Here is a 25,340-nt window from a genome sequence, read left to right as displayed (position 1 = left end):
CTTTGTTAACATGGACAGTAAACTCTGGTATAGCTATACCACTTTGTGCTTCCTAAGGATCAGTCTGAGATCAACAGCCATGAAGTCCAGAAGAATTAAAGGAAGAAAAATCATCCTTGACTCCTCCCTCTCCTGCATCATCTTTACTCTTTTGTGTATGTCTTCTCTTGATCACGTGATAAACTTCAGTTCCGCCTTCAAGGAAGTTCCTCTTAATCTCCTTTGCCTTTACGCCCAGCTCCCAACTATACATAAGGATAATTAGGTCCTCTAACACCGTGTTCGCATTGCATTGAGTCCATATTTCTATCATACTTGATGTAATTCTTGCTTCTCCCATTATTTGGTAAACCTGCGATCAAGCATGTTCTTTTTCATGTTTGTATCTCAAATGCCTAGTATATGTATATAGCTGTAACCAGGCATAAATGAATAAATGAAAGCTTTGAAGAGGAACAACCTGCTAATTATTTGTCAAGCTCAATGATGTAGTAAGAACCATTCAGATTGTATGACTTTTCCCTATCTAAGTTGCAAACGTCAACACCTAATTTCCTCGTTTCTACTCCAAATTTCAGAGAGATTCCCAAATAAAATTTCTAATACCAATATATATTTACCAATTTTATTGAGATGTAATCTACATTGCATACAATTAACCCACTTAAAGTATATAATTCATTGTTTTTTAAATATATTTATGGTTGTGTAACAATTGGCACAATCTAATTTTAGAACATTTTCATCACCTTAAAAACAAAACACTAATATTAATATATTTTCTCTATATATAGATTTGCCAATTCTGAGCATCTCATATAAACATAATCATACATGTATGGTTCTTCTGTCTGGCTTCTTTCACTCAGTACAATGCCTTTTCTTTTCCTTTTCAAATTTTTATTTAAATTCTATTTAGTTAATGCATAGTGTAATATTTGGTTTCAGGAGTAGAATTTAGTGACTCTTCACTTACATATAACACCCAGTACTCATCCCAACAAGTGCCCTCCTTAATGACCATCACCCACTTAGCCCATCCCCCACCCACCTCCCTCCATCTACCCACCATTTGTTCTCTATCATTAAGAGCCTCTTATGGTTTGATTCCCTCTTTTTTTTTTTTTCCTTTTCATATGTTCATTTGTTTTGTTTCTTAAATTCCACATAGGAGTGAAATACTGATACTGTATTCCTTCTTTCTCTGACTGACTTATTTCACTTAGCATAATACCCTCTGGCTCTCTCCACATCATTGCAAATGGTAAGATTTCATTCATTCTGATGGCTGAGTAATATTCCATTGTATACCACCTCTTTGTCCATTACCTAGTTGATGGGCATTTGGGCTTTTTCTCTAGTTTGGCTATTGTTGATAATGCTGCTATAAACATTTGAATGTACCCCTGCAAACCACTATTTTTGTATCCTTTGGGTAAATACCTAGAATTGCAATTGCTGGGTCATAGGGTAGCCCTATTTTAACTTTTTGAGGAACCTCCATACTCTTTTCCAGAGTTGCTGTACCAGCTTGCATTCCCACCAACAGTGTAGGGGTCCCCTTTTTCCACATCCTTGCCAACATCTGTTGTTTCCTGAGTTGTTCATTTTAGCTATTCTGACTGGTACAAGGTGGTATCTCATTATAGTTTTGATTTGTATTTCTTTGATGATGAATGATGGTGAGCATTTTTTCATGGATCTGTCAGCCATCTGTTTGTCTTCTTTGGAAATATGTCTATTCATGTCTTCTGCCCATTCTTGGCTGGATTATTTATTTTGGGGTGTTGAGTTTGATAAGTTCTTTACAGATTTTGGATACTAGCCCTTTATCAGATTTGGCGTTTGCAAATACCTTCTCCGAATCCATAGGCTGCCTTCAAGTTTTGTTGTTCTCTTCACTGTGCAGAAGCTTTTTATCTTGATGAAGTTCCAATAATTCATTTTTGCTTTTGCTTTCCTTGCCACCAGTGACATGTCTTGTAAGAAGTTGTTACGGCCAAGGTCAAAGAGGTTATTACCTGTGTTCTCCTCTAGGATTTTGATGGGTTTCCTGTTTCACATTTAGGTCTTTCATCCACTTTGAAATTATTTTTGTGTATGGTGCAAGAAAGTGGTCTAATTTCATTCTTCTGCATGTTGCTGTCCAGTTTTCTCAACACCAGTTATTGAAGAGACTGTCTTTTTTTTTTTTTTTCTGCTTTGGATATTCTTTCCTGCTTTGTCAAAGATTAGTTGACCATGGATTTGAGGGACCATTTCTGGATTCTCTATTCTGTTGCATTGATCTGTGTGCCTGTTTTTGTGCCAGTACCATGCTGTCTTGATGACTGCAGCTTTGTAATACAGCTTGAACTCCGACATTGTGTTGCCTCCACCTTTGGTTTTCTTTTTCAACATTATTTGGCTATTCAGGGTCTTTTCTGGTTCCATACAAATTTTAGAGTTGTTCTAGCTCTGTAAAAAAATGCTGGTAGTATTTTCATAGGGATTGCATTGAATGTGTAGATTGCTTTGGGTAGTATAGAAATTTTTATCAAAGTTTGTTCTTCCAAACCATGAGCATGGAATGTTTTTCCATTTCTTTGTGTCCTCTTCAATTTATTTCATCAGTTTCTATAGTTTTCAGAATACACTTTTTTTTTTTACCTCTTTGATTAGATTTATTTCTGGATATCTTATGAGTTTTGGTGTAATTGTAGATGGGATTGATTCCTTGATTTCTTTTTCTGCTGCTTCATCATTGGTTTATAGAAATGCAAAAGATTTCTGTTTGTTGATTTTATATCCTGCGACTTTGCTGAATCCCCCCTGTATTAGTTCTAGCAATCTTTAGGTGGAGTCTTTTGGGTTTTCCACATGGAGTATCCTGTTGTCTGCAAAGAGTGAAAGTTTGACTTCTTCCTTGCCCATTTGGATGCCTTTTATTTCTTTTTGTCTCATTGCTGAAGCTAAGACATCCAGTACTATATTAAATAGTAATGGTGAGAGCGGACATCCCTGTCTTATTCCTGACCATAGAGGAAAAGGTCTCAGTTTTTCCCCATGAGGATGTTGTTAGCTGTGGGACTTTCATATATGGCCTTTATGATGTTGAAGTATGTTCCGTCTCTCCCTACTTTGTTGATGGTTTTTATCAAGAATGGATGCTGTATTTTGTGAAATGCTTTTTCTGCATCCATCAAGAAGATCATATGGTTCTTATCCTTTCTTTTATTAATGTGTGTATCTTGTCGATTGGTTTGCAAATATTAAACCACCCCTGAAGCCCAGGAATTAAATCCCACTTGTCATGGTGAATAATCCTTTTAATGTACTGTTGGATTCAGTTTGCTAGTGTTTTGCTGAGAATTTTTGCATCCATGTTCCGTCAGGGATATTGACCTATAATTCTCCTTTTTAGTGGGATCTTTGTCTGGTTTTGGAATCAAGGTAATGCTGACTACGTAGAATGAGTTAGGAAGTTTTCCTTCCATTTCTATTTTTTGGAACAGTTTGAGAAGGATAGGTATTAAATCTTCTTTAAATGTCTACTAGAATTCCCCTGGTAAGCCGTTTGGCCCTGAAATTTGTTTGTTAGAAGATTTTTTGGTTACTGATTCAATTTCTGGGCTAGTTATGGGTCTGTTCAGATTTTCTACTTTTTCTTGTTTCAGTTTTGGTAGTTTGTATGTTTCTAGGAATTTGTCCATTTCTTCCAGATTGCCCTGTTTGTTGGCATGTAGTTTTTCATAATATTCTGTTATAATTCTTTGTATTTCTGTGGTGTTGGTTGTGATCTCTCCTCTTTCATTCATGATTTTATCTATTTGGGTCTTTTCTCTCTCTCTCTCTCTCTCTCTCTCTCTCTCTCTCTCTCTCTTTTCCTTTGGTAAGCCTAGCTAGGGGTTTATCAATTTTATTAATTCTTTGAGAGAACTAGCTCTTAGTTTTGTTGATCTGTTCTACTGGGGTTTTTTTTGTTGTTGTTCTTTCTTTATGGTTTACTTCTGCTCTAATCTTTATTATTTCCCTTCTGCTGGCTTTAGGTTTTATTTGCTGTTCCTTTTCTAGCATCTTCAGGTGTAAGGTTAGGTTGTGTATTTGAGGCTTTTCTTGCTTCTTGAGGTATGTCTATTGTAGTATACTTCCCTCTTAGGACTGCCTTTGTTGCATCCCCAAGGTTTTAGACTGTCATTTTCATTTTCATTTGCTTCCATGTATTTTTTTTTTAATTTCTTGAATTTCCTGGTTTACCCATTCATTCTTTAGTAGGCTGTTCTTTAACCTCTATATATCTGTTTTCTGGTTATGAAATGTATCTCTTAAGTCCATCTGGCCCAGTGTGTCATTGAAAGCCATCGTTTCCTTTTTGATCTGCTTACATGATCTGTCCATTGCTGTGAGTGGGATGTTAAAGTCCGCTACTATTACTGTATTATTATCAATGAATTTCTTTATGTTTGTTATTAATTGATTTATATATTTGGGTACTCCCAAGTTAGGGGCATAGATATTTACAGTTTTATATCTTCTCAATGGATAGACCCCTTAATCATGATATAATGTGCTTCTTTATCTCTTGTTACAGTCTTTGGTTTAAAATCTAGTTTGTCTGATATAAGTATGACTACTCCGGCTTTCTTTTGATGCCCTTTAGCATGATAGATTGTTCCCCATCCCCTCACTTTCAATCTGCCAGGGTCTTTAGTTTTAAAATGAATCTCTTGTAGTCAGCATATAAATGTCTTTTTTTTTTTTAAATCCACTCAGATACCCTATGTCTTGATTGGAGCATTTAGTCCATTTACTTTCAGAGTAATTGATAGATATGAATTTAGTGTCATTGTGTTACCTGTAAAGCTGGTGTTTCTAATGATGTTGTCTGTCCCTTTCTAGTCTTTGTTGCTTTTGGTCTTTTTGTCCCCAGTCAGACAGTCCCTTTAATATTTTTTGCAGGGCTGCTTTAGTGGTCGCGAACTCCTTTAGTTTTTGTTTAGCTAAGAAATTCTTTATTTCTCCTTATTCTGAATGACAGTCTTGCTGGATAAAGTATTCTTGGCTGCATATTTTTCCCATGCAGCATGTTGAATATATCAGGCAACTCTCTTTTGGTCTGTCAAGTTTCTGTGGACAGATCTGCAGTGAACCAGATCTGTCTTCACCTTGTAGGTTAAGGGCTTTTTTCCCCTGCTGCTTTCGGGATTTTTTCCTTGTCTGTGTATTTTGTGAATTTGACTACAATATCTCTTGGTGATGGCTGGCTTTTGTTGAATTTAATGGGAATTCTCTGTACCTCTTGGATTTTGAAGTCCGTTTCCTTTCCCAGACTAGGGAAGTTATGGTATATAATTTTCTCAAATAAAACTTCTGCCCCTTTGTCCCCTCTCTTCTTCTTCTGGGACTCCTGTGATAAAAATGTGACTACACTTTAAGGAGTCATTGAGTTCCCTAAGTCTACATTCGTGATCCAATACCTTTCTTTCCCTCTTCTTTTCGGGTTCATTATTTTCCATAATTTTATCTTCTATATCATCGACTCATTCTTCTGCTTTGTCAATCCTTGTTGTCTATTCAGTTTTGCATCTTGGTTATAGCATTTTTATTTCTGACTAGTTTTTAGGTTTTTAAAATCTCTGCAGTAAGGGATTCTCTAGTGTCTTCTGTGCTTTTCTTAAGCCCAGGTAGTATCCTTATGATTGTTGTTTTAAATTCTGTTTCAGGCATCTAATATTTGCATTGACTAAATCTCTGGCTGTTACTTCTTCCTGTTGTTTCTTTTGGGGTGAATTCTTCCATCCTGTCATTTTGTCTATGTCACTGTTTTCTTGTGTGATTGTTAGGAAAGCCTGTCGTATTCCTGTTCATGAGAATAATGGCTGTATTAAGAAGAGGTCCTATACCGTCTTGGGCCTGGTGGTTCAGGAGGTGTTTCAGAGTGTGCACTCTGCTGTTGTGTTTTGGCTGCTCCTTTCCTCAGATCAGTCCTCTGCAGTTTCTCCTTACCTATCCAGTAGGGTGTGTTTGGACCTTGTCCACCGCGTGGCAATTTTTAACTAGGTGTGTTCTGGTCTACTTGATAAAATAAGCTAGATCCTATTTTCCCTGGAGCTGAAGTTTTGCAGCACTCTATGATCAGTAGATTTGGTGTGTGCAAGGGGGTTTTGCCGCGCTTCTGGGGGAAGGGGACTGCTGCGCTGATTCTCAGGCCAACTTGCCCTAGTGGAGATGGACCTGAGTGGTGCGGGGGCTGAGGCTTGTTGTAAGTGGCTCCAGCTTCCACTGGGGGGCACCATGTTGCTCACTGGAGTAGGTCAGTGTGGATGGGAATTGGGAGAAAACGGTGCAGGCCTGCTCTCATGTCCCTAGAGCGAGGAGTTTGTGCCTGCCATTCTTCGGGAACCCTCACAGAAGAAAAAACGATCTGCCCTCCTGTGTCCCTGGCTTCTGGCACATCCCTGTTTTCACCCTGTCTATGTCTGCACTATCTCCCTAGCAGGCAGCACAGTATTCCTGTGTTTTATCTCAGGCACATGGCTGGGTTTCAAAACCCCAAATTTTAGGGACCCATGAAGTGTGGACCCACACTGATCCTCTGGGGGAGGGTCTCACCGCACTGTGGCCAGTGCTGGTTTGTCCCAGAAAAGCAATCACACAATCATGCAGTGATTCAGAGTTTATAGTAAAGCACAGCAAAAAGCCGGCACCAAGGTGTGCTGCCCGCAGCAGGTGTCTCTGTTCCTATGCTGATGAACAGGGCAGCATGTTGGCTCCCACCAGCTCTTTTGTCTCTGGACAGGCCGTGCCGCCACTCCCAAATACTCTCCAAGAAGGGTAACTGTTTCTCCCCGTGCAACCCTGGGGGTCCTCAGACCTCACTGCTCCTCCTGGGCATCCACCCTCCTTCCCCACTGGAGCATGGCTAAGCCCACCAGGCATGACCCCACCACAGACTTCTAAAATTCCTGATTTTGAGTTCCACTGCATATAAAAACTTGAGGTAGTCAGCCCCTCTCCTTTTCCAAATCAACGCTTTTGGGAAGGAATTTTTCTTGTGCAATTCCCTGCACGCTGCTTTCACTCTTTCTCTCTCACACTCCTCCCCGTTATCAGGGCTCCCTCCCCTCAGCATGCACATTTCTTCTCTCCCTCAAATCAACTCCCCACAACTCCTACCTTCCATGATGTGGCCATTTTTCTACCTCTAGCTGTTCAGTATGTTCTCTCAGTCCTCAGATCAATTTCTTGGGTGTTGGGAATGATTTGATATTTATCTAGCTGTATTTAAGGGAGAAGGCAAGCTTAGGGTCCCCCTATTCCTCTGATGTCTTAATTCCTCACTCAGAATAATGTTTTCAAGGTCCATCCATGTTGTAGCTTGCATCAGTGATGTGTTCCTTTTAGTGGCTTAGTCATAGTCCAGTGTATAGGTATACTACATTTTATTTATCCATTCATCGACTGATGGATATCTGGGTTGTTTCCATTCTTGGCTCTATGAATAATGCTGCTATAAACATTCAGGTACACAGTTTTTTGTGAACATAGATTATTTCTTGAGTGCATACCTATAAGTGGAATTGAGTAGTCATACAGTAAGTCTATGTTTAACTCATTGGAGGAACCACTAAACTTTTTCTTGTGGCAAAAAAATTGTTTTACATTTTACATTCCCACCAGCAATATATGAGGACTCCTGTTTCTCTACCTCTTAACACTTTTTTATATCGGACTTTTTGATTCTAGCCTTCGTAGTAGGTATAAAGTGGTATCTCAATGTGGTTTTGATTTGTATTCCCCTGATGGCTCATGATGTTGTATATCTTTTCATGTGTTTATTACACATTTCCATATCGTCATTGAAGTGTTTACTTATATTTTTTGCCCACTTTTTAAAGTGTATTATTTGCTTTTTATTACTGTGATGTACAAGTTCTTTACATGTTCTGACTACAAGTCACTTATCAGATATATTATTTACAAATATTTTCTCTCATTATGCATTTTGTATTTTTACTCTCCCGATGGTGTCCTTTGAAGCACAAAGGTTTCTAATTTTGATGAAGTCCAGTTTACCTTTTTTCCCTCCTTGTCACTGTGGTTTTGGTGTTTGTAAGAAGGCTTTGCCCAACTCAAAATCATGAAGATTTACTTCCAAGAGTAAGATTTTCTTATAAACGTTGATCCAGTTGATACCCCGTGGATATCCAGTTTTTGAAAAGAACTGAATTACAGTTGAATTGAATTGTCTTGGTGCCATAGAACCAATATAATTTTAATAAATGGATAATATATTCACTAAAACCAGCAAAAAAATGTTCTTAACCTGAATAGTGACATCAGGTCCCTAATTCCTTTTTCTCTTTTCCATTATTACCAGAATGAAACTAGGACCTTCAAAACCATAATGTGAATCACTTTATTAATATTTTTGGAATGAAGCTATAAAAACCCCAAAACTTTATTGGTCTTTTAAATTTTCTCTTTGCTCTTGAATCCAAAAGGCAGGCAGTCTCGAATTTAGCAGTTTAAGTAATTGATGCATAAGCACTTAAGTGTTTGATCCTTTAATATCATCTCTATTATTTAGCTCCATTATCTCTGCATCAACTGAATATGTAATAAATATGTTGAATGACTTCCAGATCGTCTGTTTTCACAGATGGGATTTATTTCTCACAACTGCTCAATCTATAGTGACTTGATATAGTTCATATATTGTTCATGTGCTACAAATGCAACACATCTATTTTCAAAAAGACTTACCCATAACTATGAAAAATACAATGAACTATATTCCATTGTATCAATTTGTTTTCTTCAGAATCTTTTGGCTACTACATACATAACCCTCCCCCCAAAAAACATATTTGACATTTTTTAAATTACTATTGGGCTGAATAAATATCTTTTTTGGCATCATTGAGGCTAGATATTAGAGTACATATTAAAAACTGTATTCCTTGGGGATTTTTATTCCTTGGGTCAACAGGTAAAAGAAGGGGTCTCTAAAAAATAAACCAATTAAAAATAATGCTACTCGTAGAAAAGTACAACATAGGGAGTATAGTCAATAATTATTGTATGGTGACAGATGGCAACTACACTTATTGTGGTGAGCATTGAGTAATATATAGAATTGTCAAAAAATATGGTGTACATCTGAAACTAATAACATTGTACATTATAGTTCAATTTTAAAAATCTGTGTTTCATAAAAACAAAAAAAATTCAAGGTGTAGAAGAAAACCTAGGGCAAAGGCTTCATAACATTGAATTTAGCAATGATTTATTGGATAGGACACTGTAAGCATGGACAATAACAAAAAAAGATAAATCAACTATCAAAATTAAACACTTTTGTGCATCAAAAAACACTATTCAGAGTAAAGAAGCAACCCATGGAAAGAGAACAAAGTATTTGCAAATCATAGATCTCTTCAGATACTTAGAATATATAAAGAACTTCGACAACTCAACAATAAAAACAACAAAACAACAAGCAACCCAATTAAAAAATGGGCAAAGGAGCTGAATAGACATTTCTCCAAAGAAGATAAACAAATGGCCAGTAAGCATATGAAAATATGTTCAATATCCCTAATAATTAGAGAAATACAAATCAAAACAAGAATGAGGTACTGATTCATACATATTAGGTTGGCTATTATCAAAACATTAAAAATTAAACAAAAAATAACATGTTGTCAAGGATTTGGAGACATTTGAACCTTGTATGTTGCAAATGGAAATGTAATGGTGTAGGCTCTATACAAAAAAAGTATGACAGTTCCTCAAAAAATTTAAAATAGAATTACCATATGATCCAGCAATTCCACTTGTGGGTATACATCCCAAAGAATTGAAAGCAGAAACCCAAACATTTGTACACTCATGTTTACAACAGCATTATTCACAATAGCCAAAAGGTGGAAGCAACAGTGAATGGGTAAACAAAATGTGATATATCCATAAAATGGAATATTAGTCAGCCTTAAAAAGGGATGGAATTCTGATACATGTTACAACATGTATGAACCTTGAAGACATTATGCTAAGTGAAATAAGCCGAATACAAAAGGACAAATACTGTGTGGTTCTACACATATGAGATACTTAGAATAGTTAAATTCATAGAGAGAGAAAGTGGTTGCCTGGAACTGGGAGGAGGAATGAGGAGTTGTTCAATGTGTACAGAGTTTAAGTTTAGAAAAACAAAGTTCTGGGGCGCCTGGGTGGCACAGCGGTTGAGCGTTTGCCTTCGGCTCAGGGCGTGATCCCGGCGTTATGGGATCGAGCCCCACATCGGGCTCCTCCACTATGAGCCTGCTTCTTCCTCTCCCACTCCCCCTGCTTGTGTTCCCTCTCTCGCTGGCTGTCTCTATCTCTGTCGAATAAATAAATAAAATCTTTAAAAAAAAAAAAAAAGAAAGAGTTCTGGAAAGAGATAGTGATGATGATTGCATTTCTCCTTCCCTTCCCCCTCCCACCCTCCCTTTTTCTTCCCTCCCTCTTTCTTTGCTTCTTCTTTTTTAAATTTCCTTCCTGTTTACTTTGTTATCATCTATCCATCTACCTTCCTAACTATCTGTCATCTATTTATCATGTTTCTAACTATTGGACCACACATTCTGGTACTTCCAATTTGGGCACTTTTTGTCTCCCTTATGATTACAATTACTAAATATAATGGAGTTTGTTGCTTTACTGTTAGCTGCTTAGATTGTTTCTTATATTGCATTATAATGTTGTGATGAACATGTTCATACACACATATCTACATACATTTATTTAACAAATATTCATTGAAAACTATATGTTTTAAGTGCTGACTGTTAAGTCAACTCATTTCAGACTCAAAACAGTACTTTGGGGCAGGTCCTATTATGATTCACAGTTTACAGTTGAAGAAACTAAGAAACAAAGATATCAAGTAACTTCCCTAAGGTCATACAGCAGTTAGATTTAAACCCTAGCAATCCAGTGCTCCAGCGTTTATGATCTTAACCATTGTAATAGGCTGCTTGTTATTTATTTGAATAATTTCCCAGAAGTTTAATTACTGAATTAAAGAATGCAAAAATTTTAAAATTTTCCTTTAGCTATTATCCAATTTATTTCCAGAGTATTTGGATCAACTCACAATCTCACCCAAGGTATTTGGAGATATCACTTTGTTTTGCCAACTATGGATTTTTTTTTTTTATGGTAGATCTAATGTTTTAAATCCAGGCCTTAATTATTAGTTTTTTTTTTAATTTTATTTTTTTTAAAGTTCCATGATTCATTAGTTGCATATAACACCCAGTGCACCATGCAATACGTGCCCTCCTTACTACCCATCACCAGCCTATTCCATTCCCCCACCCCCTTCCCCTCTGAAGCCCTCAGTTTGTTTCCCAGAGTCCGTAAATTATTAGTTGTTAAGGACATTTCTCACTTGAAGTTGTCTTGTGGATTTTTCTGTGCCCATTATTCTATTCTTCCTGGTGTAAAGATGCTCTGATCTATTGAACATATGAATGATTTTTCTCTTGAAAGTAATACAAGTTGTTTTCCTCAGTAGGAACAATTTTATTACTCTAGGTACATATTGCTAAACTGCTTCATCTAACACCTTTGTAAATCTGCATGCAATAATGTGTGAAACATGAAAGAGCAAGCCGAGCTGCTGCCTAGGGCCATCATCATGTCCAGTCTGCCTAGGGGAATATCTCCCAATTTTTCCTTCCCCTCTTGTTTTGTTTCTCATCATCCTCTCTCTCTCCTAAGCAGAATGAGATGCTAGAATGTAATTTCAAACATGCTGACGTTTTTTTTTTTCATGTTTTTCAATGGCAAAGAAAAAAATTAAAATTCTTAGCAAAGGACAAAAAGGCTTTCATGATTTTTTCTCATCTTTTCTAGATGCGTCATTTCTCACCTTCCTCTGCCATCTGTAGCTCTGCCTCTTCTGCTCTCCATATAAACAGCCATACCAAACCACAAGCGCTTCCAGTGATGCCAAGCTGCTTCTTACTGCTATGCTGCCACTCACTGGTTCCACTCATCTCCTCCCTCCTTGTGCCAGACTGCTCAGGCCTGAAGAATGAACTTCTCATCATCGGAACTTATCTCCCCTAACACCTTTTGCTCCCTGTCCCCCCATCTCTTCACTGACAGAGAAATGAAGACTATTCTTTTGGTAATTCCTGTGGGCTCCATATTTACTTCCATTGCAGAACTTCATAGAATTTACTTTGTAGAAGAGCTTTTTAACTGTACAGGAGCTGGACTAATTCCTCTTCGCTTTTTTTTTTTTTTTTTTTTTAAGGTAGGTTCCACATCCAGTATGTAGCCCAACATGGGGCTTGAACTCATGACCCTGAGATCAAGACCTGGGTTGAAATCAAGTGTCAGTAGCTTAACCAACGGAACCACCCAAGTGCCCCTAATTCCTCTATGCTTCTTAGTGCCTTAACCAATGTTACATGGACAACAGGCATAAATAATTGACACTTTCTATCTCCAGTCATCTGACTAGGTTTGCCATTTGTTAGGTTTGGGCCCCTCTCAACCAGTCTCTTAATCTTCTAAAAGAATGAAAGTGTGACAAAAATTGATTTATAGGCTGTTTTGAACGTTACACAGGATTATATTTGTGGTGTCATGTTAGAGTTATTTGATAAATGTTACATTCTATAGGGGAACCTAAATTTGTTTTTGTGTGTGTGTTCTACTTCTCTGAAATAACAGAAAATTATACATTTTTGCTCCTTCAATATTATTTCCCTTTTTATTGAATATGAGAAAGTTATACTTTCTCTTTCCCATATTCAAACTGTATGACCTTTATTTACTAAAAGGTTTATATTATATATGAGTATGAAAATAATTTTTTCTCAATTCATGTTTGGGTATTATCACTTGTAGCAGAGAAACTGACTTCATTAGTTCTGGCCTGTTGTAAAAAAACAACATAATATATTTTAAAATTCTGATAGTTAAAAATAATATCTGGTTTCCGTAAATCTACCACTGGCATATTCACTTTGGGCTCTTTTCACATTGGATTGTTCCCTAGAGGAATAATACCCATTGAAATTTGGAATTTCCACAAAATATAGTTATAAAAGATCCTTCTTTATTTCGCTACCTTGTGAGTGAAAATGATTCCTAAATCTGGTAAGATCTATTCTTCCTCCGAGATCCCTCCCTGGGGATCCTGTACATTCTAGAGCATGGTGCCATTGAGTTCCGCTTGAATTTTCAAGCCCATTACATCTGAGTGATGGTCAGCTGGGTGAATAGAAAAAAATTTCCTCCTTGCAGTTTTGTTTGTGTGGGCACCTAGCAAAAATTTTTTATAGCTGCCACTTATTTAAAACACTGAAAACATTTTCAAATGTTAGTTGAGAAACACTGCTTTACATCTGTATGATACATGGTTGTACCACGTATTTAAGATGGACTTCTAAAGAATGTTATTCTAAAATTAATATTTAACAAGGTACTTTTCTAGATGGAGTTTTCCTTTCTTTCCCACAATACCTATATGGGTTTAGCAATTATTTTTGAATTGAATTCATTGAATTGAACAGTGAAACATTCTCTGGGATCCAACCATGTTCTTTGTTAAATGGTATCACTTTGAACATTTTCCCAATTCACAGTACTTTAAGATTGTCCTTTTCAAAAGCAAAGGTCCTATTCTTGTTGTGAATACAGTGTACCCTGCACAGTTTTTCATTGCTTCCTAGGAAAGCTATAAGAATCACGGAAGTTATTTTTAGTCCAAATAACTCTAAAAGACATCTTTCATCTGTCCCAGTCATTCACATTTGTCATTTATTTCAGAGTTCCTTTTACATTAGCTCCATTCTGTTAGAATTTAGATGAACAAGGACAAAGTTGCATGGGCAAAGGTGAGGAAAAGTTAAAAGGATTGTCATTTAAATTGCCTTCCTTTACCTACTGCTTGAAGAAAAGTCTCCTTTCTTTGAGTACAGTGTTGCTATTATATACCATTTGCATTTTATTCAGGGACTGAAATAACAGAGTGCAGAGATCCCAGAATAGTGTGAACCAGTTTTTTGAAATGCCTTAGAGTAATTTTCATAATACCCTGGAACATGATTTTATGGATATATACGAAGTCCAGGATGGATGTCTGGATGACAGGAACCAGATAGAGATGCCTGCTTTTCAGATTTGGCAAAATTGATTTCTTTGCCTAAGGAAAGCCCTAAGAAGGTATCATCCCGATAGGAACCATCACCAGATGCGGTACCCAATTACCGGACACTGTATGTACCGAAGGGCTTGATTCTTCCTGTGCAGATGCCCTGCCAGCTTCAGCTCAGCAGAACGGGAGACACAGACGCAGCACGGCAATGTGAGATAGTGGCTTCCGTTGACCATTCAGTCCTTAAGACAGGATGACAGCCACAAAGCAAGCTGTGGTTATTGCTGTTGGCATTAGTCCAAGTCTCCAGGGCTAGCTTACGTCTGTTCTAACATTCTCTACCAAGGGTCAGCAGCTGCAGAAGCAGAGGGTTAATTTGCTAACCCTTGTTTTTCCATCATGATGGTGGAGATAAATGTCATGTACTAAAAATGAGCGCAGGGAACTCCCCTTCTCAAGATATCTCCTGTAGACCTTATGCCAATTGGACTTATGTGACAAATAAGCAGCTCTTGAAAATTTCAGTACTTTTGGATGGAAAGGTCAGAACCATGTAACTAAACAAACATGGGTTCGCTCCTCAGTGAGTCAGAAACTGCACCAGGTTGAGTTGTCACACGAAGAAAACTTTATTTGCAGCAAATAGGGAGATCACCAGGAATGGTTTCCAAAGCTGTGACTCCCCAAGCAGGACTGGATGGGTTCCTTTTATTTAGGGTTAGGATGAAATATATAGGATGAAATATATATAGGATAAAATATATATAGAGAGAGGATGAAATATATATATATATATATATATATATATATATATAAATGATGAAATATATATAGAGAGAGGATGAAATATATATAGGATGAAATAAATACATATATATATATAATATTCTATTGTCTTATTTAGATTCAGTTTAGTTAACATGTAATATATTATTAGTTTCAGGGGTAGAATTTAGTGATTCATCAGTCACATATAACACCCAGTGCTCATTACATCAAGTGCCCTCCTTAATGCCCATCACCCAATTACCCATCCCCCCATGTACTGCCCCTCCAGCAACCCTCAGTTTGTTCCCTATAGTTTAGAGTCTCTTAGGGTTTACCTCCCTATGTTCCTCTTATTTTATTTTTCCTTCCCTTCCCCTATGTTCATCTATGTTGTTTGTTAAGTTGCACAAAGGAATGAAATCATATAATTATCTTTCTCTGATTGACTTATTTCTTGCTTCTTGAGGTATTTCTGTATTGCAAAATACTTCCCTCTTTTCTGCATCCCAAAGGGTTTGAACTGTCATGTTTTCATTTTCATTTGCTTCCATATATTTTTTTTACTACTTGAATTTCCTGGTTGACCCATTCATTCTTCAGTAGGATGTTCTTTAACCTTCATGTATTTGTGGTCCTTCAAATTTTTTTCTTGTGGTTGACTTCAGGTTTCATAGCATTGTGGTCTGAAAATAAGTATGGTATGATCTCAGTCTCTTTGTACCCATTGATTCCTGATTTGTGACTCAGTATGTGATCTATTCTGGAGAATGTTCCATGTGCGCTCAAAAAGAATGTGTATTCTGCTGCTTTAGGGTGAAATGCTCTGCATATACCTGTTAAGTCTATCTGGTCCAGTGTGTCATTCAAAGCCCTTGTTTCCTAATTGATCTTCTGCTTACATGATCTGTCCATTGCTGTAAGTTGGGTATTAAAGCGCCCTACTATTATTGTATTATTATCAATTAATTTCTTTACATTTGTTATTAATCGATTTATGTATTTGTTTCATAGTCAGAGGCATAAATATTACAATTGTTAGATCTTTATTATTATATAGTGTCCTTCTTCATCTCTTATTACAGTCTTTGGTTTAAAATCTAATTTGTCTGATTAAGGATGACTACTCCAGCTTTCTTTTGATGTCCATTAGCATGATAAATGGTTGTCCACACCCTCACTTTCAAACTGGGTGTGTCTTTGGGTCTAAAATTAGTCTCTCCTAGGGATGAGGCAAGATGGCAGAGGAGTAGGGGACCCAGTTTCAACCGGTCCCCTGAATTTAGCCGGATATTCACTACTAAACCACTCTGAACACCTACAAAATCAGCCTGAGATATAAGAATAGGTATCTGGATCTCTACAAACAGAAAAGCACAGTTTTTTGTGAGGAAGTGCAGAGTCATGAATTTGGGGGGAGTTATTGGAAGAGTAACAGAAAGAGGTAGGAGCCTCCATAAGCTGGCACTTGGAAAGTGATACAACACCAGAGCTCAAAATTGGAACCATTAGAAACCTGCTCTAGGGAGAGACATCCCTGTCTGAAAGGGGCTCTAGAAATGAAAAGGCAGAATTATAGGTAAAGCATTGTGGGCTCAGGATACAAGAAGCCTCAAAGCCAAAGGGGCTTCCTGGGCTGGCAGAGTGCCTGAGCAGGGGATCCAGGAAGCTGCTTAAGGTCACTGAGCCCTTCCTGGAATCTTCAGATCTTCATAAACTGCAAACCGGGTTGGTTGATACTCGTTCATCTCCTGGGCAGCCTAAGGGAAAAAAAAAAAATCAGGAGCCTGCACCGGGGACCAGCAAAAACTCGCAGAGCAGTAGTGACAGTGAAAGGGCTCTAGAGCGGTGCCCAGACAAGAACCAGGAGCTGCAGGTGCACGCGAGAGCCCAGGACCACTGGCGGTTTTAGAAGCATAAAGGGCAGGGATTCTCCCAGGCCCCTGGGACGACCACTGTGCGTGTGCACTGTGGGAGGCTGTGGTTTTCAGTAGCACATACAGAAGTGGAGACTTTGTCCTGGAGGGTATAGTGAAGAGAGCAGAATATGAGTGGCTGTGAGCACGCACCACGAGAGGCTGCAGTTTCCAGCAGGCACACAGAAATGGTGACTGTCCTGGAGGATTTAGTGAAAGAGAGCAGACTGTGATTTCTTGGCTCTGGGCCAGAGGTTTGGGTGCTCTGACCCTTGGAACAGGTGTGAAAAGCTGCCAGACAACAAAAGCACATTAATTCAGACCCCCTGAGGCCATCCCCCTGATAGGCGGCAGGGCAACTCTGCCCAAACAGGGTTGCCTGAGAAACAGCGCAGCAGGCCGCTTCCCCAGAAGACAGACTGGAAGAACAAGAGGACAACAGCCCTATGGTCCCCATAAAACTGTAAAATCCCAACACCAGGGGAAAATTGTATATTGAGCTCTAGGCATTGCCTCATGGCTTGTTTATTTTTCAGGTGATACTCTCTTTTTATTCTTTCTCTTATGCTTTTTCTGTTTTTTTCTTTTTACCTTTTTCTTATCCAAACTAGATGTTCAGTACAACTTATATTTCATAGTATCTTTTTATACATATATTTTTGTGCTTTTTCACACCTATATTTTTTATAGATATATGCTTTATTTTAGTCTTTTTTTCACTATTCACTTGTGCTTTTTCACACCTATTTTTTTGTGCTTTTCCACACCTATATTTTTTCACAACTATATTTTTTGTGCTTTTTCACACCTGTATTTTTTTATAGATACATGCTTCATTATAGTTCATTTTTCACTATTCAATTTTACCTTTTTATATATACAAATTTAACTTTCCTAGTAAATTTGGGAAATAGTGTCCTCTAACAAACAGACCAAAATACATCCAGGAGCAACTGAAACACCCTGCTTTGTCCACACTGAGACATTATAGTTCCCCTTTCCCTCACCCCCTCTTTATAAATTTTTAAAAATTTTATAAATTTTATAAATTTTATTCTTGTGGTTCATTTTGGCTTTGTTTTTTCGGTGGTGGCTTCCGACTGCTCCAGATTTTCCTAGGGTGCATCTTGCTTGAGTTGTGGTTGATACATTGGACCCTCCTAACATGGAATGTCATGTCATATGAACTGCTGATGCCTGTCTGTGGTCATAACTTTTCAGCGGCATATGCATGGCAATTCTCTTCTGTCTCCATCCTGCTGTATCTCCCAATGTTATTTTTAATTAAAATAAGTAGTTTTTCCCTTTTCCTATAATGACAAATCTCCATCTTATTTTAGTCACTTTTTTTTTTTTTCCAAGTCAGTATATACATGGAATGCTTTCTTCTCAGACCTGTGCAAAATTACCCCTGGAGGACAGCAACCGGTACTCTGTTCTTAGGGAGGAGTTGTACAGACCAGAAAGGAACTCAGCGAGGCAGCTGGTGGCTACAGTACAATTAGCATCATCTAGAAGTTCCCCTTGGGCTCCTCTGCTCTTTAATCCTCCTCAAGCTCCTGTCAGTAGATTTTTGGGGGTATATCATCGTTCCCTTTCTCTTCTAGTTCTTTTCTTATACATTGCAGTAGATGTCAGTACACTCTTCTTTCTGTTGTTTGAAGTTGCTGAAGCCTTCATCTCTGGGTTTGAGACGGTGTTTGGGAGAAATATAATGGTATCAAAAGTCATGGTTTTACGACATTTATGTCAGCAACTTTGTAAGATTATGTACTCCCCAATTATGCCTGTAATTCTTTGTAGAAAATACCATTGGTGAGCACACTCTAAATTTGTGTGCCTTTCAGGTTATCTGTAGCTTTTATGTTATTTATAATTCAGGTAAGTTAGGTCCTAGTTTATTCTGTTAGTGCATAATAATTAAGAAAAAAATGTCATTGGCTTTAAGTTGCCTTGACTCTAATTCCATATACTTTACTATAAACACTAGCTTACCAGTTTGTTCTTTTTGTGTCAGTAAGTTCTGTTCAGTGACTCACCATGAAATCCCCTCAAAATTGTCCAATTTTGGTTTCATTTATGTTTCTTTTTTTAGTTAAATAACCACCTAGGTCATTGCAAGTCTCTACTAATTATACTCAAGAGCATCTGCTCCTCAGCGAGTCAAGGCTTTCCCCAATTTGGCAATTGACTACCCTCCTTTCAGGCTGCTTCTCTTGCATGGAAAAAGGCAGCTTATGCAAAGCACCATTACTATCCCAACAACTAAGCATTGCCTGTTATTGAACTCAGAACTCGTGGGGTCCAAATAAATTGTTAAAATGAGAATAAACACTCCACTAGTGAAGAACTAAGATAGAACTTTGATTAGGAAACCAAATAGGATCCTGCCTGAAAAATGATCAATGGAGACTTTGCAGAATAACAGACTGATACAACATAAAAAGAAAATAATTTTAAAGCATTTTGAAAGAATACTCTAGTACCATCTAGGGAGAGGTCAGCATTCACTCATTCAATCATTATTTACCGAGTGCCCGTTTTATGCCAGATGTTGTGCAGGGCTTTGAGCTTCGTGCTGGGAATAAAGCTGCGAACACACTTTTTAAAAAGTCCCCAAAGAGCACTGTCAAATATTTGTGGCATGCTTTCAGTACTAACCATAGTGTTCGTATTTAAATGGACTCTAGAGAACCCAAAGGCAAAGTAGCAAAGTGTAGATAAACATAGGCTGCTTGACTTTAAGCTCTGTCATTCACTATAGGTGAATCTTCAGGCCCCATTTTTGTCATCTGCAAAGTAAGGATGTTAATTGTGCATATCTCATGTGGTTGTGCCATAATTAAATTAGTTAGCCCAGGTAGAGCATTGAAAATAGTGCTTAACATATAGTAAGCATTCAATAAACAGGTAAAATCTAATCCAGAAATATGCTGTGAGGAAAAGGATTCTAGAGCAATAGGTAAGGTCAACAGGAAAAAGTTTTATGCTTGATGAGTAATGCTTGCAATGAGCGTGAGAATGTTTAGATTGTCCCTGCTCTGTGCCTTGCTTTGCAGCTAAAGAAGTTGAAACAGAAGGGTTAAGACATAGAACTAAGGTAAGACACTTAGTTAGGTTAACATTATAACTTATGCCTCTATGCTAATTTTCTTAACCCTACAAATCATTTATCATATGTAAAGAAATGATTTCCTCTTTTATTTCATTTTACTCTATTTCACTTATTTTTCTTCAAGTTTTTATTGTAATTCTAGTTAGTGAACATTCAGTGTTATATTAGTTTCAGGTCTGCAGTATAGTAATTCAACCGTTCCACACATCGCCCTGTGCTCATCACAGCAAGCATACTCTTTAATCCTCATCACCAATTTAACCCATCTCCCCACCCACCTCCCTTCTGGTAACTATCAGTTTGTTCTCTATAGTTAAGAGTCTGTTTCTTGGTTTGTCTATTTTTTTTTCCCTTTGCTCATTTGTTTTGTTTCTTAAATTCCATGTATGAGTGAAATCATATGGTGTTTGTCTTTCTCTGACTGACTTCTTTCACTTAGCGTTATACTCTCTAGCTCCATCCATGTTGTTGCAAATAGCAAGACGAATAGATCACATGTTAGCCCACAAAACGAACCTCAACAAATTCAAGAAGTTCAAGAAGAAATGATTTTTCAAACAAGGGTATGCAAATAGGTTTTCAAACAAAGAGAAAACTCTTACCAAATATGTAAAAGGCAACAATATCCAGAGGAACTAAACAGAAAATAATTTACTTGATTTTCTGGATTTATTATCTTAGAGAGGTATTCAAGGAGGTAATTGTTGAATTGATTCTTTACAGACTATATTCTCTTTTGCTTTACCATTGACTTTTAAACATAACTGGTCAAATTGAACCTAAGGTCATTTTCATCCACTTTTCCATAGTACCATAAACTGTTTCTTGATTCATATGCATAAGAATTTCTGTAGTCATGACAATATGCACAAACTGGTTGGTTCTAATATACAGATTTATATAAGCTGGCAGCCTTGAAATTATGTACTTCTTCCTTTTTTTTTTTTTTTTTTTTTTTTTGCAAATTACAGCATATTTAGTAATAGATCTAGGTAGGAAATTAAATGAACCCATTAAACCTAGTCATTGAAACCTTGTCTACTCCTATATTCACCAAAGAAATAGTTTCTTCTTTCTTTGTAGCCGGGGAAATTAAGACACAGAAAAGTGAACTTTCTGTGAAATGAAGCATGAAAAGCAGAAATAAAGCCATGAGAACTGGCTTCCCATCCAGTGTGCTAACGATGCAGCCTCTTACGAGTTGTCCTACATTCTACTCTTGACAGAAAACAGGAAATGTATGGGTGAACATTTCTAAGACAGGAATATTATATCTCTTTGTTTTAGAGACAAAGAAAAACAGTTTAATATAGTGCTGTCAACACGTGGTGTTCAAACATTTTTAGCTTGTAGTGTGATAATGGAGCTGATGTTTTGTCAGGTACAAAGTGAGTGCTAATAAATTGTTATTAAAGCCAGATGAGAAAGGGGTGCTGCTGGGTTTAAAGGTGAGCAAACATACGAATATTTTTACTTTATTAAGAAGTAGTGAACAACAAAGCACTTGGTTCTGAGGTCCATATTAACTCATTTAGGGGATAGGTATTTGATGAACACACACACGTGCACACACTCACAAACGGAAGTGTGCCGCATCGTGGCAGAAATTCTATATAAAATCTTGCCAAAGAATAAATAATGTGAGAATTTCAATAAGTAGATTTCAAAAATATCAGAAGCTGGTGTATTTGATTCTTTACTGTTTCTAGCTTTGCAAAAGATAGAAGCACGCTTAGAACAACAACAAAAAAAACCCCTTCAAAGTCATAGATAGCTAGTGTGACTACTTTTCATTTGTTTTGCTTTCCTGCATACGTATTCTCTCCAAACATCCTCCCCAGTTTACTTTTGGGGAGTTATCGTTCCCTACACTTTGTGAGTTTGGAAGGGAGTCTCATTCTAGGTGTCCATTCCCCATAGTGGGCATGAGGACATCACCAGGGCTGGCATGCTACATCGGCTGAGTCAATCAGATTCTCTCTCCTAGGATGCTGGATCTGTAGCAGCAACTGTGTCAATGGTGGCTTGTCCTGTCTCCTGACTTGGAAACATCTCTCTGCTTCCTGTTTTTTCTCCTTTTATCCATTTCCAGATCTCTGCCAACTTCCTTCATTTTATTAATATTTTTGTTGAAGTATAATAAACAAACAATACAGTTCACATAACATTTTGACAAGTTTTGATGTGTATACACTCATGCAACCATCAACTGCAGTCAATATCCATTTTCCCTAAACATTTCCTGCACCCCTGAGTAATCCCTACCCTCTGCTCCTCTGTATCTCCTAGTCTCTGGGAAACCACTGATCTGTTCTCTGTCACTTGTCATTAGCTTGCATTTTATGAAATTTTATGTTAATAGAATCCTACAAAGTGTTTTTATCTGTCTTCTTTCACTCAACATAAGTATTTTGAAATTCATCTATTGTTGTAGCACACATCAACAATTGATTCATTTTTATTGTTAAGTAGTATGCCATTGTATAGACATATAATGATTTGTTTATTCATCTGTTGATGGAAATTTGAATTATTGTAAGTTTTAGGGCATTAGAAATGAAGTTGCTATGAACGTTCATGTACTGCATTTTGTTTGGACATGTGCTTTCATTTCTCTTGGGTAAATACAGATGAATGGAATGACTATATCATATGGTAGATGTATGTTTAAAAAATAAGAAATTCTAAAACGATTGTCCTATTTTATATTCCTGCCAGAAGTATATGAGAGTTCTAGGGTCTCCACATCCTCACCAACACTTGGTATGGTCAATCTTACTAGGTTTAGACAGGCTACTGTGTAGGGCCATCTCGTTGTGGTTTTAAATTTGAATTTCCCTAAAGACTAATGATAATAAATATCTTTTATGTGCTTATTTTCAATCCATGTATTGTCCTAAGGGAAGTACCTGTTCAAATCATTGGTCCATTTATTTAGTGAGTTGTGTTTTTTTTTTTTTTTTCTAATTAAGTTCTGAGGGTTCTATAGCCTTGTTGACAATTCAATTTTAACCCAGTTAAACCTGTGTTGAACATTTGACCTACAGAACTGAAAGATAATAAGTTTATGTTCTTTATACCTCTAAAAAAATAGTTGTGAGAGTTCTGTATACATTTTAGAAACAATTTTCTTTAAATCAGGTATACAATTTTCAAATATTTTACTTTTGATGAACCCCAGTTTAACAAATATTTTTTTTTAATGATTTGTGCTTTTGGTGTCTCTAAAAACTCTTTGCCTAACCCAAAGTTTTGTTCTGTAATTTCTTTTTAAGTTATATATTTTTAGGTTTTCTGTTTGGATCTATGACCTATTTTAGAGTGAATTTGTATCTATTTTTCATTTTTGCTTTATGTTCTTATAAACTATTATTAGGTATATAACCATAGAGGATTGTTATGTAATTTTTATTAATTAACCCCTCCACTATTAGGAAATAGCTTGCTTTATTCTTTGTAATACATTTTGCCCTGAAATCGAGTTTGTCTGATATGAATATAGCTAATTCAACTTTCTTTTGACTAGTTTTCGCCTGTCTTATCTTCTTTCATCCTTTTACTTTAAGCCTTTATGAGTCTTTATATTTGAATCGTCTTGTATCTTTTCTCCAGACTTAAAATATCTTCTTTTCATTAGAGTATCTAGGCCATTTACATTTATTAGTATGGTTATTTAGTATGATTATTGTTATGATCAGGATTAAATGCACTTTACATTGAACATGATTACTGATATAACTAGGGATTAAATCCATCGTCTTGCCACTTGTCTTCTATTTACAACATCTGCTCTTTGTTCTCTTTCTCTTCACTTTATATTTCATTGGCTTATTAACTATGACTTTGTTAATTTAGTAATTGTTTTAGGGCTTAATAGCAAACGTATTTACTTCATCACACTGTGCTTTATTTATTTTTTTTTTTAAAGATTTTATTTATTTATTTGACAGAGATAGAGACAGCCAGCGAGAGAGGGAACACAAGCAGGGGGAGTGGGAGAGGAAGAAGCAGGCTCATAGTGGAGGAGCCTGACGTGGGGCTTGATCCCGTAACGCCGGGATCACGCCCTGAGCCGAAGGCAGGCGCTTAACCGCCGTGCCACCCAGGCGCCCCCACACTGTGCTTTAAAGTGGTATTATATTTTTTAATATATGGTATAAGCACCTTAGTTACATTTACATCTCTCCCTTCCTCACTTCTCTGCTGTTGTCATGCATTTTACTTTCATATGTACCAACCCCACAATATGTTGTTGCTGTTTTTGTGTAAATAATCAGTCACATTTTAAAATGTTTCAATAAAAAAGAAATCTTATAGGTTTGCCTATATAGTTAATAATCCTGTGGCTCTTCATTTCTTTCTATAGATCCCTATTTCATTCTGGAGTAATTTTCTATATACCTAAAGAAATTCTTTTAACATTTTTTTGTAGTGTGGATCTGCTGGTGATAAATTCTTTTAGCTTTTGTGCATTTGAAAAGTCTTTATTTTACCTCCATTTTTGAAAGATAATTTCAGTGGTTAGAGATTTCTAAGTTGTCTGTTTTTCCCTTCCAGCACTTGAAAGATATTGTTCTTGTTTCAGTGTTGCCAGTGAAAACCAGTATTTGTTTACAACATGTTTTTTTTTTTTCTCTCACTGTTTTTAATATATTCTTTTTATCACTGGTTTTGAGCATTTTGATCATGATGTGTCTTGGTGTAGTTTGTGTCACATTTCCTATAATTGGGGTTCTTTTAGCTTCTTGGTTTTATTGTTTTCATCAGATTTGTCGACTTTTCACTATTTCTTCAGGTGTTTTTTTTGTTTGTTTTGTTTTGTTTTGTTTTGGGTTTTTTTCCCCCCATCTCCCTCTAGCTCATCTCCTTTGGAAATTGCCAAAACATGTTATTAGACGCATGAAGTTGTCCCACAAGTCACTGATGTTCTTCCCCTGTTTCTCACTGTACTTCATTTTGGAAGGTTTCTCTTGCTGTGATTTCAATTTACTAATAATTTCTTCTGTCGTGTCTAATCTGCCTTTAATATTATACTTCTAGTTTGTGTTTTATCTAACAAGTTCAGTTATCTTTTTTATCTAGACATTCAATTCGTCTTTTTAAATGAAAATACCTTTCATGTTTTAATAGTTTGTGCGGATATTCATTTATATATTTATTCATATAAATGTTCTCGAGCTTCATTCTATGAGGTAGTTACTTGGAAAGATTGCTCCTTTTGAGCGGATTCTGGCCAACTTTTTCTGTAAACTTTGTCAAATATTCTATATATATATATTTTTTTTCTTATAATCTTGAATACTGTAAAAAATCTTAAAAAATTTAAAATCCTTAGCATGCAGGCCATGTTAAAATAGGCTAGAAGCTGGATTTTGTCCACAAGCCATAGCTTGTTGACAAC

The sequence above is a fragment of the Ursus arctos genome, unplaced genomic scaffold, assembly GCF_023065955.2.
Source record: "Ursus arctos isolate Adak ecotype North America unplaced genomic scaffold, UrsArc2.0 scaffold_17, whole genome shotgun sequence".
NCBI lineage: Eukaryota > Metazoa > Chordata > Mammalia > Carnivora > Ursidae > Ursus > Ursus arctos.
Note: the sequence above shows the minus strand (reverse complement) of the source record.